The following is a 13,754-nucleotide window of genomic DNA, read 5'->3' as shown; positions in this document are numbered from 1 at the left end:
AACAAACAAACAAAACAAAACATCAAAATCATTTCATTTGCTAGAAGAATATGACGATCCTCGTCCATAAAAATCACCTCTTCTACATAGTATTTATGCATAAAAGGAAAAAATTCATAAGGTTAAAAAACCAAATCACTTCACTGTGAACAATCTGATATTTTCCTGCCCTTTTCAAGCTCATCTTTGCATCATGCTCATAATTCAACCTGTATCATGTCTGCCCCCTGATCCCTTCCTGCACCACCTTTCAAGGGAGTTAATTCCTATTTACTGTTGTGGTAGAAACTGATTTCTTGCACTTGAAAATTGCATTGTCTCTGAACTTCTTTCCATTTTTATGAAGTTGCTAATCAACTGAGCATCTTAAAATGTAAGACTGTCTTGTACTTCAGTGAACTAAGAAAGAAAATATCAAAATTGTCCTTAAAAGGATGGAACTAAAATATAAAACAAATTTAGCTATCTTGAATCATTAATATACTAAATTTGCATCATACTAATGATTAAATGTTATCTCTAACAACAGTAGAATTTGTGGAAAGAAGAAAATGCAACAAAAGCACAGAGTCAGAACTAGTACTCCGCATACTAGAGTGAACTGGGCCTTTTCCTTAGTTCTGTTTTCAGCAATACATTGCCCAGAAAGGCCTGGAAAGTCCACTAAACAGCAGCATCATAATAAAACACAGTATTATATCAAAAGCCGATAATACTAGTTTATTACTTTCAGAAAGTGTTGCCCAAGAGCTACAGCAGGAGTAAAAGAGAACTAGATAACATATAGCTACATGAAGATGTTCATTTATTTACCCTCCCCAGTTTTGTGTTTCAGGTAAGATATAAACATTGACCAGGCATGGCATGGCTACAAGTCCTTTTACCTACAGACTGCAATGAAGTTGCTTTTTCAGTAGCTACTAAAATTAATGCTTTGAAAAAACCTCTTAGTTTCTAGAAGACATTGTGCAATCAAGTTTTTCTGGCCTACAGTTCAAAAGTTGCAATGACCTTGTCACTCATTTTGTAGAAAAAACTATATATGCAAGTCACCTCTGGCCAACAAACACTAAATTTAGCTTATACAGTATTAACTTCAATTACAAATGCTAATTCCAGCTTCATTGCTTGTACTTAATGTTTATGCTCTGGAGAGCATGCTTGTTACCTTTTCAAGGATTTTTACATTAATATATTAATCATTATTTAATCACATTTAGTCTGGGGTTCAACTTTCAATTGAGGCTCAAGCTTCTGTTAGCAGAGGACACACACATAATGAAGAGCATCAGCATGTTATTAACACCAAGACACTCCACAAGAGGCTTCTGCTATTGTAGCAAAGATTGTCAGGGTACTGCAGAAACTAAGTTAAGCTTGTTAGTGGCAACAATTTTGATTGTCTGGTTAAAGACATTCACTAACAATTAGACTAAGAATTAAATCCTCTGTGCAAACTGGGGAAGAAAAGAAAGTGCATGACAGCATGCAATAGAGACATACATATGCCGTGTGGCCTGGAATGAAATGGGAAGTACAGTGCTGTCTTGAAATCTGTATGTGGTGGGAAAATGCAAGTAAAGGCTGGAAGTAATGCATCACCGAAATCAGCATTCTTCCTTTCCTGTTCTTTTGATATGATTCAAAACTTTACACAAGCTGGAAAGAAATACCCAGCTGACATTGCCAAAATAGGTTACACAGCAGGAGCAACACAGAGACAGAAAGAAAACAGGAACCTGCAGTTTAAGCAGAGCATCTCAAAGCTTGAGACACTTTGATGCTCTGCATTACTGATGCAGGGCAATCAGCCAAAAGACTACAAAAGCTTACAAAACACAGTGAACATTTGCTAACCATCCAACAACTCAGTCAAAAACATGAGCAAAAAAGAGCAAAACCAAGACATTTTAAGTCTGGTTTATTCTCAAAGTAGACACACCAGACAACACTCCAGTTCCACAGAAGACCTCCTGCTTAATATTTTCAACCACTTTCTGCTCTGTCCTCTGCTATTATTTATTAACTATTCGGACCTATAGTAGCAGAAAATCCTATTACATACTAAGGCAGTGCTGCTCCAACCATGACATTGCACATGAAAAAACAACCTCTTAACATACAGGATTTATTAAAAGACTGCAGGTAGCTGTCAATGTTTTGGCACAGTGCTATTTTTGACCAAGTATTTGATTTCATCAAGTTCAGTAACCAGCTTTTAGCCTTATGTGTAATCCACTAGACAAATATTATTTCTGAAGAAGTCATTTGGAGTCTCTCCCCCCAGAACAAAGAAAAAGGTGAAAACCAAAAATGCTTGGTATGTTTGGATAAATAACACATGCCTTGTCCTTTAAACAAGGCAGGTAAGTGTGCCAAGTGCACGAGTAAACAAGTATTATTTTAATGAACCCTCAAAAGTATGGTGAGACCATGAGAGTAATTATGTTTCAGCATGCACAAGTGTGTTTATGTCTGTATAATCTTAATAGTGCCACTTTATGTATTAAGTCCCACCTCACTTAAGAGGGATGTTTGTCTTACAACACCTGAAGTTTGAGAGTCCTGCTTCTCCAAGTATTTTAAGCCTTCTGTAAATATTTTGTTTACTGCCATGGTTTACATGGTTCTACTGCCATGGCATTAAAAATTTAATCCATGAAGCTCAGTTCTTATACAACCTGAGAATTAGAAAATTTCTACCTCTTGTAGATGTGCAAGCATTTTATCTTACACTGAATAAAAAAAGATTTAAAGGAATTATCTATGCTTCCTGAAAAAAATAGTCCTTAAAGAAATAAAAATATGCATTTTTGTATTGTGAATGGTTAGGGAACACTGACATGATGACTAAACGAGCCATTCATCATGTAGAAAAGAAATGTCAAGGGAAAAAACCAAATGAGATCAGACAAATAATAAGCCAGGTTTGTTCAAATAAAAGAAATAGGTGCTTTCCAAAATACCTGTCATATAAATATTTATAAAACCAGGTCAGCAAACCTACCCAAGGCTACAGAGCCTTTGAGGTACACAGAGGCATTACAGCAGGTGCAGGCAGGTGACCTTCTCAGAAACAGTTTCAGAGCTGTCACCCTTCTGATTAAGACCCAGACCTGTGGTGTACCACACAGCGAAATAAGAAAGAAAAAGCCAAACCCTTGCTTACTCTCAAATTATAATTTCCCATGGGTTTTCAGGACTCAGGTTTTTTTGATAGTTTGAAATCAAACTCACGGGTAATGTCTTTGGGCACAAAGATTGTTGCAGACTACACTTCCAAAACTTGGTCAGTGTAGTCTTTCAAAACATAACCTATAATGTATTTGCTAGAGTTTAATCAGCATCCTGGGATATATTCTGTCCTGTGAGTTTGTATTTTGTCCTGTTTACGTCTGCTCTCCCCAACATGAATGTTACTAGAATTTAATTTGTCTAGCATAACTGTTGGTTAAACCAGCTCTAAGTGACAGAACTATTACTCAGAGGTATCTCAAATTAATATGTACACATTATTCTTACACACACACCCCATCCTCCCAGTTCATGTTTTTCAGTTCAACAGTTTCCAAACTGTCATCTTGGGACATTTTTTCTTGCTAAAATTCAGCAGGTTCTCAGATTCTGCCTTGAGTTATGAAGAACAATATTCCTTTAAAAGTTAACCAATTATCAATAATTTCCTCCTTTTGAGTCTGGGGGAAATACCACTGAGACAGAGCTAATGGCAAAGAATCCCACAGGCTAGCTGCATATTAGACAAGTGCTTTGAGACAGCTTATTCAACTTCATGTGGAATTTTATTTAGTCATCAAACAATATGAAACACCTGTGAATACATTCTTGTCAAGCCTGAAATCAAGAAAAAAGAAATGAGAGATGATTCATCTAACAAGATAAAAAGTACAACACTAATGAAAGACAGGCTCTCAAACAACCACCTACACTCAAGTTATACATTAGCCCCGTACATATGCTATACTCAAGTTTATGCTAAGATTGTTATGCTTATACTATCCAAAGTCTTTAACTACAACATAGTTGTTAGCCAAATTAAATCCATTCCAGTTCACTTAAAATTTTCATATTTCAGACCACTGCGTACAGGCACGGAGAGTAAACATTCCTTACAAGAGGCATGGGGAAAGCTGGGGGCCTTCAAAGTTTGCAGCACTAACAAATATCCCTGCTCTCATGGACATCAGCTAAAAAGCACTGAAGAACACAGTGCTGCTACCAATACCATGAAAATGTTGGCGACAAGCTTTGTTAGCAGAATTGAATACTAGGATCTCTTTTTGATCTTATCTAAAGTGTCAGAGGCCAACATCTCCGCAAACACGTGGTACTAAAGGAAAGAATTGAAAAATATTCCACCATAATCTATGAAAGACTAGTAACTTCTTACAATAGAAAAATGAAGGATGAAGATCATCTGTAAAACATCTGGCAGTGGCAAGGCAATGCTCGTAAGTGAGCCTTGTTCTGAACACTACTCAAGAGTGCTAACAAGTTCTTCCCTAAATCAAAATATATACAAGTAATACTCCTAAACACCTTCTTCCATACTTCAGGTTTGATACTTCAACCACAGAACTGACTACAAGCAAGTTTTAACAGTCATGGTTGCACAGTAACAACTAAATCTAAAGATCAAGACTAACCTCCACAGACTGCAAATTGAAAGGAAAGCAGCAGTCTACTACTGTGACAGGTAAGTCAGAAGTTCAGTGCCACAGTCTCCAGTACTAAGCCCACAGAGGGCAGCCCTCCGCGACCAGGCAGGCTTTGTGATATGCTCTTGCTTTAATCCACAGTACTGGAGATAGTGTGGTCTCTGTGACTGCAGTTGAGGCCACACTACAAGTATGCAGACCACCCTGCATTTTGAACAACAGATGTCTGCTCAAGACATGATCTAGAAGACCAGGCAAAACTTTTTGTAATTTATGACCTTATACACTTTGATTGTACCAATACTTGGAGAAAGAAAAGTAAAGATTTGACCACTCTTCAGTGCTTGAGGCACTCTTGCTGAAGGGATATGAGTGAGTAAAGGCTACCCTAAATGAAAGCTTAGTACTTAGAGGATTAAAACTACAAAGTGCTTAAGATAAGTTTTGACATTGTGACTAAAGTACCCACTAAGAGAAATTAAGAGGGGAAGATCAATGATCAGAGGGTTTTTTTAAAAGAAGTCATTAAAGGACTAGAGACTAATTCGACTTCAGAATCTTTAAAAATGGTCAGTGGAGTTGGTACTTTCTATTAGCAATCAGATGCAGACAGAACAGTAGGTAAACACTTCTAAAAGTGTCAATTCAAAAAGTTACCTAAATAGCTGAGAGTTACATATAGTGCTATTCCTGTTAAGCTCAGTATGCCAGCTTTTTACAAAGTGAGAACAGCTTTGGTGGTGTTAGAGAAGCAGACCCTGCATTCCCTCCAGGCTTTACAGCAAAGAGGCATTTGCTTTAGCTGCCCCTTTTGCACTGAACTGGATCCAGACAATCCAGTCAACATTCCAGATAACTACAGGCAAAATGACTCACATCATCTCTGTTCATGTAGCTTTTCTCCAATGGAAATGCAAATAAGGAACAGCAAGGGTTTTTAACTTATTTTTGAAGTTTAAACAGCACTCCAAATTTTTCAAGGAGTACAGACTCCAACAGAAAAATTATAATTAATAATTACACTTTACTACATATAATAATGACCAAAAATATGATGTTTCCCAGTATATCTATTACTAGATAGACAAACATTTAACAAAATGCTGAATCAGAGAAGACCTTTAATCCATCAAAATGCAGAGAAAAAAGTGCCAAACTGGGAAGTCCCCAATTATAAATATGTATCACTCATGAATACACACACAAAAAGATTTTACACTGCTGAGATGCATGAAGTATGCCAGATGAAGGTACATATGTAGCCAAGTAGCATTTTCAGTAAGCAAACATCATATCATAATTTTGGCTGCAAATGCTAAGGACTTAGCAGGACTCCAATAATCAAATTTGCTTTGTAACTGATGTAATTTAGGCTTCTAAAAATAGTTCTAGGGTAATTAAGAGTACCTTCTGGAGTGGAAAATACACCCCCACATCCCCCCAGCATTTCCTCTATATATTCAGACACATAAAGGAAGTTTTCTGCTTTCCTTTGATCTTTTCTTAATTGAAACATGCAAATAAAAAGTGAAACTACACATTCATCACTGACTCAAATCTCCCCATATCATTGAAAGATGCAAGTAATACAAAGAAAAATGATAACAATCGTGTAACATAGTTTTCCACTTGAGGGCTTTCTCTTTGCTTTCCCTACAGCAAATCGTAAGAACATTTGATCTCAGTTCTTGGAAAGCAGGATTGTTAAACTCCCTTGCCTCCAACAGAAGGACTAGCACTTTTTTGGTTAATTTTAAGACTATTTCAGTGTCTGTTTAATGAACCAAAACTGGACAGAGGTCAGCTTCTGAAATCTTACAAAAATTATTATATTGCTAGATTTTTATCAGGCCCTGCAACAGAATTATAAACTATCAGGAACATTTCTTGCTCTAAATCTCAAATATTTACGTTACTAATACACATTTTTCCAGAATTAAGGCATTGAGAGCTATTCATCCCTTCAGATTGCTGTTTCTGTTACACATTCCCCATCTTTTAGTTAATACACTAAGGTCTACCAAATCAGTAGCTAACTAAAATTAACATACCTAGTTACATACTTTTGATCATTTATTCCCACAAAGAACATTAAGCTTTGGTAAATGCCTCCACAACACTAAAGAGGAATAGATGATGTCAAGTGTTTGCTGAAATAAAACTGCACAGAAGTTAACATCAGTTTCGATACTTCCAACAAACCCTTGCATTTGGCATTACCTGACAGTAATTCCTCCTGATATTTCATCTTTCCAACTTTCTCTTGGGAAAACAGAAAGGTTTTTCTCTACTGTCAAAAGCTGAAAAAAAATCAGAAACTCCCACCTCACAGTTAGTACTTCATGCCCCCATACTTTCCCATGGAGCATGGTGATAGCTTCTAACTGAGGCCAAGGAGCTCAACTTTCTGGGTGCAGGAAGAGAGCAAAGAACTCAAACATGAGAATCAGCTAAGATTGTCAGAGTGGTTGAGCAAGCATCTGACAAACACAGCCTAACAGGCACAAGTCTTCCACCATCTTTTGCAAAGCACTGTTCATGGCTTGCCTTCCACATCCCACCTTTTAAATTATCCAGGAAGTGCAGAAAAGCTCTTCATAATGTAAGTGAGAGTAATTCCTGCAGTGCCTCAGCACCACATGGCTCAACAACCCCAGAGAAACACAAGTGTCACAGGGCAAGGCCCAGATGCCTGCAGGGAGCTACACAAGCTCAGAAGTGCAGAAGACAACCCTTTCCCACTGCACAGTCACTGCAAAACCACAGTAAGAGCAGGCAGCTGGGAGTCATTTATGAGGGAGAAGCTGACTAAGAAACAGAAGACAGAAAAGCAGAAGAATAGAAGCCCTGGCTCCTTTGTAACACACCAAAATCACAAAATCTGTGAGGTACAGAATATGAAGGAAGACTCAACATCCAGTAGTGGCTAAAAAAAGCTAGAGCAAGTTTAGAGAAATATCCAAAACAAAGATACAGTAGAAGTTCCAGCAGGTACAGGCACCAAGATAGAGCATTATTCCTGGACCTCACTACATGGATGACAGTATTACACACCTATCCCTTCTTCAATATATACAAACTAAGTAATTTTACAAGGTTTTTTTCCATTTTGCACTCTTACTCAGCATCAGATTTAATCTGTATCTTCACACAACAGTTACCTAACAATCACACTGAGAAGATCCACACTTAAATAATTGGTACTAAAAAAACCTGACTTCCCAGGAAAAGAGATTTTAATCAGACCCCAGGCTATAAACATGAAACAAAGACCTAATAGCTTACAGCAAGAAAAAACTTAAGACTACACAGAGCCTTCTCCTTTCTCATCACACGTTTCAGTATCACTTCTGTACAGAGTGCTCCATTTGGAAGCAAGACTTCACCTTGCACTAATTTCAAGGTCCCCGAGAGCCATGTTCAAATGCAAGACCTGAATTTAAACAGAGGAAAAGAAAACTTGATCCAGCATATACCATGCTGCTTTATTAGTTCTTCTCAAAAGACCATGACAGTTGAATCAGAAACTCTGCTGAACCTCAGTAAAAGCCCCCATTCTCCCAAAATGCTGCTAAGGTAGAGTTACACAAGACAGCTCAGCCCACCTGACAGCTCATGACTAGCAAGAAAGTGCTTTCTGTTCTTCCCCAGCACCTCTTCTCTTCCTCTTATCTCCAGCACTGCACTCATCCAGCTCCTTCTTGATGTGGCCCACCCCAACAGCCTTGCAGAAAACCAGTCTTTTTTCAGCTGGATTTGTTGTTGTTGAATTGCCATATTGAGGGATCAGGCAGTTGTCACAGTCAGTGAAGGCTGCAGGAGGGAGATTTCCTCCTTCAACAGTAACAAGCTACTCAATCAGCTTAGCAAGCTCAGACAAACCAGTCCAAATCACATAACAAGAAGCCTCTTCTACCTGATCTTGTCCCAGGTGCACCATTCTCAGCTCAGGGTTGTCACAGGAACCAATAGCTGCAATGACACCAGCTCAACTACTTGATACTATCTGAAGGCCCATGAACCTTCAGCAAGCAGTAATTTCCCAGAGTACCTGATATCTCACAACCATCTCTGAACTGGAAAAGAAAGCAAGAGACAAAGTCATCCCAGGCATATATACATAAAGGCTTCCTTCTACTGCATATTACAATCATTTTCTAACAGTATAATCCAATTTTCCAACAAACAGCAAAAAAGATGAAGTAGTGACATCTCATAGAACAGCTACTACAGATCTCAGCTAAGAAAGCCTACAGAGTTTGGGCTCCCCACTCCTCAAAAAGGAATAAAACATGTGTAAGTGTGGTCTTGCCAACAACAGCTGTTCACTGCAAAGAACTGCAATTCAGCCCTAGAGGACAAGCTGGCGTGTTCTGGACAGCACTTCCGGGTGCAGCAGAACATCTTCACAAAAGAATCATTTCACCCTACATGCCCTCTGCTCCTTTCTGCCCTCAAAAGGCAAGTATCAAAATTAGTTTTGCTTCATATTTCCTCCATGGGCAATATTATCTTATCTGAAAAGAGACCACCATGGCAATGGCAAAATTCTGCAAATATGAAGGAAATATTAAATGATCAGCTGCAAGGGTGTACAATTTCATATTAATAAGGAAGCACCATGGTCTATTACAAAAATTACTGACAATAGAAATATAGAGCTGAGCTTCCTGAAGTGCTTGTTCATGGAATCACAGTATTTGCTTATGCTCTTTGAGCTCAACTGCAAAGAAAACTCTATGAAACCACTACTTACTTTCAGTAAGTGTTAAGAATTCAGTTTCTCTTTCCCACTGTTTGCATATCCAGTGTCTAACTTTCCAACAGATCCTATACTAGTGCTCAAAGTACTCACAGACTCTTTCCTTACTGTCTTAAGCTGCACTAACAACTGATGAGGTGACACATGAAAAATGTACCAGGGACTATGAGAAAGGAGGAAGCAAAAGAAGCATCAAAGGAGAATCTTAATTGAATGGTTATTAACATTACAGGATCTTAATTAAATGGTTATTAAACCTTACATTTACCTTCTTACAATCAAACATTTTTGATCGAAAGATGTCTTTGAGTATAGTTAAAAAACCTCACAGGGCAAGAAGAAAAGGAAGGCAGGAAGTGAGTGACACCAAAAAAGCTCCTCTTAAGAAATCTGTACACAGTGTTATAAACCAAGTGGCAACTGACTTCCTGTGGCAACTGGCTTTGATTTTAGAAGTACTGAAAACTATACACTTTTTTAGCTTGCAAAAGTCTCTGTCCAAAGGATAAGGAAGAACAATCAAATTAAAAAAACCTAGAAAATGATGGGTTTTTCCTCACCTATGATAATATATGAAAACAATATTATTTTTCATTCATTCTATTTAAAAAATCCACCAGAAACTCTCAGAGCCAGTAAACCAGAGATGTTCTAAAGCACCTGAGAGAATGCTTTCTTCTTTGCCCTTCTGGTCTGTGAGCCTACAATACAGGCAGAATGGAGACTCAAGAATATTTTCCTGAGTCCTTACCACCCTGTACCTCCATTATGATAAAACTTCTACGCAGACGTGGTCTCTTGTCCAAGCAAGCAAAATCTGATCCTTCCTTCAGGAAAGGTTAAATGTTCCAGACACCTCTTTTCTGCTACCTAGCACATTATGATACTATGAGAAAAACAGATAGCTGTGCCACCACCTCATCAGCAACAGTACACAAGCTTGTGTCACTAGTTTCCTGTAGATCCTTACAGTGAAGTCTTACTGATTCCCATGACACTACAAGCAAGAAGAAAAAAATGAAGAAAAAAAGTCTGCCATACAGTTTTACTTCTTTAGCCACTCCAATTTAATAAGCACATTAAATGGTTTTTCCAGCTCCTAGGCCACGACAGTCAATCATCTGATCTTTCCGAACTTCTTCAATTGCTCTGCTATGAGAACTTTTATTTTCACTTCCAGTGATGCACTTGCTTTTCTTGCCTTCTCCCTTCACTGCACACGTCAGTAAAAAGGTAGCTCTTTAGTGCCTCTGGGGATATCAGGCAATATCCAACTCTTAATGTTTGCTTTCCTCTCGGAGAAGCATCTTTGAACATTCTCCTCACACTCAAAGAACACGTAGAAGAGTTCCCATCGCTCCTCTGTCCACTCATTTTGATGCACACTTTTGAAAAAGGGCAGTCCAGGTGCTGAAACGCTGCGGTTCTTGTATATGCCAGCGTTATCGGGTTTCCGTGAACAGCCCACGTTCGCTTTCCTTCAACCCTTCAACCCGACACGCCCGGCCGGCAGCAAAGGCTTTGTGTCCGCGCTTAGCTGCCCACCGCACACGGAACGGGGCGGGCTGGAAGGGACCACAGCGGGGCATCTGCTCCGAGCTCCCTGCTCAGGGAGGGACATCCTAGAGCACGTGGCACAGGACTGAAACCAGGCAGTTCCTGAACATCCCCAGTGAGGGAGACTGCACAACCTCCCCGGGCAATCTGTTCCAGTGCTCGGTCACCCGCACAGCATCCCGGTAACACGGGAGGGGGCGGAGGAGAACCCGCACGCACCGCGGGGACACGCATACTGGGTATTAAACGTCGCCTTTCGGCAAAGGCCGAGGCCTCCCGTCAGCAGGGACCGCTCCGAGCGCCGGGAACGCTCGGGCCCCGACCCGCGCCGCCCCTCCTGCCGCCGGCGGCCGCCGCTGCCCGGGAGCCCCGGGCCCCGCCCGCGCCACCTCCGGCGGCTCTTCCGCCTACTGCTGCCGCCGCCGGGCTGCCCGAGCCGCCAGCGGCATCTCCAGGCGGCAGCGCCACCGACAGCCCGCCCCGGCGCCGCGGCTGCCGGCCTCGGCCCGCCGAAACCCGCGGGCAGGGCCTGTGCTGAGCGCCCTCCCACGGCCCCCGCCGCCGGGCGAGTCCCCCGCGGTGCCGGCGCCCGTCCCGCCCTTACCCGCTGCTCTCCCCGCCACGGCCGACGCGCCCGGCCGCCCGCTCCGCTCTTATCCCGCTGACAGCGTCCCGGCAGCCCATGGCGGGAGGTTCCTGCCCGGCCCCGCCGCGCCGCCCGCCCCCGTCTCCCCGGCAACACAGCGCCCGCCCCGCTCCCGCCCGCCGGGCCGGGCTGCCGGCGCAAGGGCGCTCCTGGAAGTGCCGCGGCGAGCCTGGGGCTGCCGGCTCCCCCGGCTCCTGGGGTCGGGCCGTGACAGCGCCCGGCAAGTGACACACGGGCAGCCGGTCCGCCAGCGGCTCCTGCTGGGGAGCCGAGCCGGCGGGAGTGCCCCCCTGAGCCGCTTCACCCCGCCGCCGCCGCCGCCACCCCGCCTGGCTTTAACGTCAACACTAAAAATGCCCTTAACATGCGTGTCACGTATCCGTGGCCACCCGCCCGCTGGCCTCTGGCGCTGCCGGGCTGTTGCGAGCCCCTGTCACCGCTGTCACCGCTGCGTTGGCTCACGAAGGGCTCCGGAGGGTTTGCTCTCCGTTTTGGTGTTTGCTCAGAGTAAATTCTTGGAGCAGGTTTACGGCTGAGGAGCTGGGCTTTGGCACTTGGCTGGAATGCCCAAAAGAAACGGCTGCCCTGAATGCTGTTCGATCAACTGCCTGACAGAACAGGTTCGCTTCGGCAAATAAATAAATAGTGAGCCTTGACTGCGTGTCACTGCTCTCGCCTGCTTCAGGAATTCACCTTGCACGGCCAGGGCACTCAGTAATTTTATGAAAGTGAGAGCAATACAGTATAGGCGATGTTAATAAGAATATGCTTCATATATTAATGTGTGCCTAGGTTTGCACCGCCATCCAGATTCTTGAAATCAGAAAAATGTACATACGGAAGGTGCACAAGTGCATCCTTCTCACATCCTTACACCTCTCCCTGGTGCATTGGCCTCCTACTCCTTGACCTTTGTGCCTTTTCTGGGGAGGACTGTGTAATTGCATTTTGCTTATCATCTCGGGGCCTGCTGGCTACCTTGGTGTCATATTGGCTTTGTAAAACTTAAGCCAGGCTGCCTGCAAGGATTACACGGATGGACAGAGCCAGATCTTAGGAATGCTTCGAACAGCAGGATCCCAGGGCCCACCTGCCAAAGTAAGTTTAGATACACACGAGGTACAGCGATTAAGTCTTGCAAATATAAACTTCAATCTGCCTGTACGCCCTGCTTCTCGTGCTTTTTTCCCATCGCATCTATTTATGGCAACCTTTTTTTTTTTTTTTTTTTTCCCCCTTGGCACTTGCTTTTGGCTGTTGTTCATGTTTGTGCTCACCTTATTGACAGGGAGGAAGCTATCCCTGTCAGATGGATACTGGGCTAAACAGATCTTTATTCCAAGCCAAGAGAGCAACCTCTTTGCAAGGACCAGCTGTGCAGACCATAAGACTGTGCCTTTCTCTGGGAATTAAGCATCTAAGCAACATGCCTGTACTCAAAAATTGCTTAAATCCCTCAGGAAAAGCAGTCCTAGGCAAGCACCACCAGTATTCCAACAGAACAGGAAGGGAAAGGAGCCTGACACTCTGCTTTGCTGCTAAGCAAGGTTACACAGCACAGTCACAGAGCTGCAGGTGTGGGAAGCCCCAGTGACACCCTATGTCCCCACTTAGGTGCTCACCCTTGAGAAGCTCAGAGAGATAAGTGGCTTTTTCAAAGGCACTCAAGCTTCTTCAGTGGCCACAGAGAACTTCGGGGAAAAGTGGTTCAATCAGTGTTCCGGAGTTTAGATGACAGCTGCTAATTCAGGCAGACTAAATCCTACTTTTAAGCCAGTTTATTTTAAACTCCTGGAGAACATGGTAGGATTCAGTCCAGCCCATCCCATCTGGCACTGCAGCTACTGGAAAGGAAAGTGAGCCAAGATTCCCAAACCCAGGCTCAGGAAGTCCTTGTCCTAATAATGCTCACACAAATCCTTCCTGCACCTGAGAAGAAAGAGAAGTCTCTTCTACCTTGGAACTGGGACTTCCTGTTTACTGAAAAGAAGATACCAGAAGATACTACTTTATCTTTCTTTCAGATCTTAGAGTTACCAGAGGATGAATGCCTGTGTGTGTCCCTTCTCACTGCTGACAGCATCCTGAAGACAGAGGTTTCTATTGGCCTCTC

The 13,754-nt window shown here is 42.4% G+C and overlaps 1 protein-coding gene across 1 annotated transcript in view; it reads right to left on the bottom strand.

The window, feature by feature from the left end:
• Window positions 1-11,688, bottom strand: part of LYST (lysosomal trafficking regulator) — a 76,301-nt gene extending 64,613 nt beyond the window's left edge. Inside the window, exon 1 of the mRNA XM_066315691.1 lies at window positions 11,600-11,688. The gene's annotated coding sequence lies outside the window, so the exon portion shown is untranslated. The remainder of the gene's footprint in view (window positions 1-11,599) is intronic.
• Window positions 11,689-13,754: the final 2,066 nt, after the last annotated feature.

Source organism: Sylvia atricapilla, chromosome 3 (genome assembly GCF_009819655.1).
Source record: "Sylvia atricapilla isolate bSylAtr1 chromosome 3, bSylAtr1.pri, whole genome shotgun sequence".
Classification (NCBI taxonomy): Eukaryota; Metazoa; Chordata; class Aves; order Passeriformes; family Sylviidae; genus Sylvia; species Sylvia atricapilla.
This window is presented reverse-complemented; position numbering and strand designations above follow the sequence as displayed.